The sequence below is a fragment of the Vigna radiata genome, unplaced genomic scaffold (genome assembly GCF_000741045.1).
Source record: "Vigna radiata var. radiata cultivar VC1973A unplaced genomic scaffold, Vradiata_ver6 scaffold_51, whole genome shotgun sequence".
Classification (NCBI taxonomy): domain Eukaryota; kingdom Viridiplantae; phylum Streptophyta; class Magnoliopsida; order Fabales; family Fabaceae; genus Vigna; species Vigna radiata.
Window position 1 is genome coordinate 707,867 of NW_014542732.1, and position 3,419 is coordinate 711,285.

General features: G+C 29.3%; 1 long non-coding RNA gene across 2 annotated transcripts; it reads right to left on the minus strand.

The window, feature by feature from the left end:
- Positions 1 to 1,318: 1,318 nt before the first annotated feature.
- LOC106780695 lies at positions 1,319 to 3,406 on the minus strand. 2 transcript variants are annotated; one of them, XR_001377296.2, is made up of 4 exons: positions 2,320 to 3,406; positions 1,803 to 2,003; positions 1,603 to 1,694; positions 1,319 to 1,523 (listed from the first exon to the last, which is right to left on the minus strand). It is a non-coding gene; the product is annotated as an uncharacterized LOC106780695 (long non-coding RNA). The 2 variants fall into 2 exon arrangements; XR_001377295.2 differs by having other exon boundaries at positions 1,325 to 1,523; positions 1,929 to 2,003; positions 2,320 to 3,398.
- Positions 3,407 to 3,419: the final 13 nt, after the last annotated feature.

The following is a 3,419-nucleotide window of genomic DNA, read 5'->3' on the forward strand; positions in this document are numbered from 1 at the left end:
TGATAAGTGGTATTAATGGTGTGTCATGATCATGTTTTTAATTTTCATAGAGACAATTTGAGCTTCTAATTTGTCTAAGGGTGTTTTAAAGGTTCATTTAGTTAGTTTGGTTGTCTTTCAGGTAAGGAAAACTAGTTGCTTTAGAATGTTGTTGGTATGTTGTTTGAATGTGGTGTTTATATATGAATTGCGTTCTGTGATTTGAGGATTGAATTGAATTGCTTGTTGTTCGGACTATTGTGAATGAGACAACGAAAGAGTTGAGCAATTAGGAAAATTAATATAAATTTTAATGTATAAAAATTGTGTTTAACTAACTTTAAAAATGAAATACTAATTTAAGCAATTATTGAGGTTCAAGTTCACTTAAATCACAAATTCGAGTTTGTTGTAAACTAGTATAGCGTTACCTGACATTGGTTGGGCATTGAGCGCAAGCTTAATTTGTGTAAGTTTGAAAGCAATTTTTGCTTCAGATCATTGAATGCCCCTTTTCACTACTGAGCTCATAGTTTTACGAATGCTTTAGCGTTGAGCGGTAGTAGGGCACCGTTGAACACCATCTTGCACTACAAGTCTAGAGGAATTTTAGTTCCAAGACACTATGTTACAAAAGGGTGTCGCTGAACGTGACAATTTACGAGAACAATGGCATTGAGCACCAATAGTGTCACTGAGTGCAACCTTTTACGAATTATTTGGCATTGAGTGTCATGACTGTCTTTGAGCACAAGCTCTGAGCAGTAATCTGTATGTTTATTTTGTTTGTTCTTGTGGATTGTTTGGTAATTCTTTATATATTCTTTGAGTATTGTTGTGAGTTTGATAACTGTATGTGTAAAAGAAAGGATTTTTATTAAGGTATGATTGTTGAGAGAATTTCAAGGAGAAGTTATGTATGGTGGTGACACTACTACAAAAATGTGCATAGATAGCGCTTTTTTTTATCATAGATAGCGCTTTTTAAGCGCTATCTATGTCTGCGCTATCTATTAATAGATAGCGCTTATAAAAAAAGCGCTATCTATTGGTCTGACAATAGATAGCGCTTATTTAATTGGTGTCTGCCAATAGATAGCGCTTATTTAAATAAGCGCTATCTATTGTCAGACCAATAGATAACGCTTATTTAAATAAGCGCTATCTATTGATTTAGATTTTTCAAAAAAAAAATAATTTTTAATAAAATATTTTAAAAATATAAAATATTTTAAAAAATATAAAATATTAGTTTTATTATATATAAACTTGCATTATTTATTGGTTCTATTTTATAAAAAAATATAAAATATTAAGATAAATATGATAAAAACAANTATAAAAAGAATGTTCAATACTTCAATGTATAAATTAAATAAGACATATATACAACCATAACACATATATCCTATTAATACATATAAGCATGTACATCACCATAAGATAACCTATAAACATGTACTAGTTACATGTAAACGTCAATCTTCCCTAACTTCAATAATTTGATTGTCACGATATTGTCGATGCCTACAATTAAAAAAATACTGCAACAAAGAAAAATAATATAAAATTAGTCAATAAAATTTTTCGTGCAAATTAATTATGATAATGAACATAACTTACCTTAGTTGAAATTNTTCCTCCTTCACATGTGATAATTTCTTTCATATATCGACTCATAATACACAATCGTTGTCATTGAGTTGTCTTGAGCACTAGAAAACCAAAAGTAAAAAACATAACTACAATTTGAACATAATGGCAAATCAAAATTCTAGTAAACTCCAAANAGATTTAGTGTATGATAACAAACAACTATATACCTTGCTTTCATTATAACCATATTCCTCCAACCAATTTCACAATAATAATTATGTTTTATTCACTTGAACTTTGTAAATATTCTTTTTAAGAACTTTAAGTTCAATGTCATAATATANAATTATTACTCATTTACAACAGTTCACAATGTTGTCAAAGTAGGAGCAATCTACCAATCACCGCATCCACAAATGATTTTGATCCTGAAATAAAATGCAACAATGTTTAAAGACATCCCATCAGAAAGCATCACATTACAAAAGCTGTCAACAAAGAACAGAGGTAGCAACTTTGAAAAATATAAAGCATCACATTACAAAAGCTGTCAACAAAGAACAAAGGTANCAACTTTGAAAAATATAAGCATCAAATCAAGACCGTGACATTAAATTATATATGTACATTGTCCGGTAGTTAAATATTTACACTAGTAATGGGTTTCCGTATTAAAACCCAAAGAACAGACAATATGGGGAAATGAAATCAAATTACTTAAATATGTCTAAGGCAAGAACTCACCTGAAAAGGCAACTACAACAACTATTTTTCTAGACACCTCTTTAATTGTCACAGAGGAATCTTTAGGCAGTGGCAAGTTAGCACCATACTTTGATGGCATGACGAAAGACATTCTCCACTTGTCTTGATCTTCAATCTAAGATAATATAATGATAAATTAGAACATCATAAATTACGAATATATATTGAAACGAAACTCCTAATCGAATATTGATTATTAAATACAGAACTTCCAGAAAATAATATCACAAAATCCACACACTTAAGTGCAAAGACACACTAGTACATTGGCTATATCATAACATAAAAACAAAAGGGGAAAAATAACGAAAGAGGAACCTGTTAAAATAAGGTAGATGCAATTATTTCAGTATCATTATTGACAATGTTTNTTACAGTTATATAAAGATATGTTTCTACAATTATGTTTGCTGAAANGGATATAATTATGCTAAATTTGTTGGGCAATGCATATAAAAATAAATAAGATAAAGATTGAAAATGAGATATTTCACGAAAAGGTGTAATACATACCAGTTTTTAACTTATAATTAACACCTCTAAAAGGTGTAATACATACCACACTAAATCATGTTTTACTTACCTAACTTTGCACCATCAAAACCGGTGAAATACATCATAACTCTTATCTTAATTAAAATAACATGTGACATTTGTTTCTAAACTAAATAATTTCATGCATTATATTTCACATCACATATCAGAACTTAAGCATAGAAGGATGCAACATATAGTATAATACCCTAAACTCTTTAATGACCACCAATTTAAGCACTCNAACTCCCACTTTTTTTTTCACATATAAATTCAAGACAACATTTTCACCAAATAGATTCTTGTACTAATTTTCCATGATTCAGACTGGTTAACATTACAACTCCAGACAATAATAGTATATACCAATCCCTATGGCTGCTCACAAATTTATAACACTAAAAGAGTTNAATAATTACATCTAATATACCTTAGAATCATAGAAACTCATGCAATCATGTATTGAAACACTACACCAATGTTATTTGTTACAATAATGTGTATATCTAGTCCAACCAGAAAAATATAACAACACACCATATTTT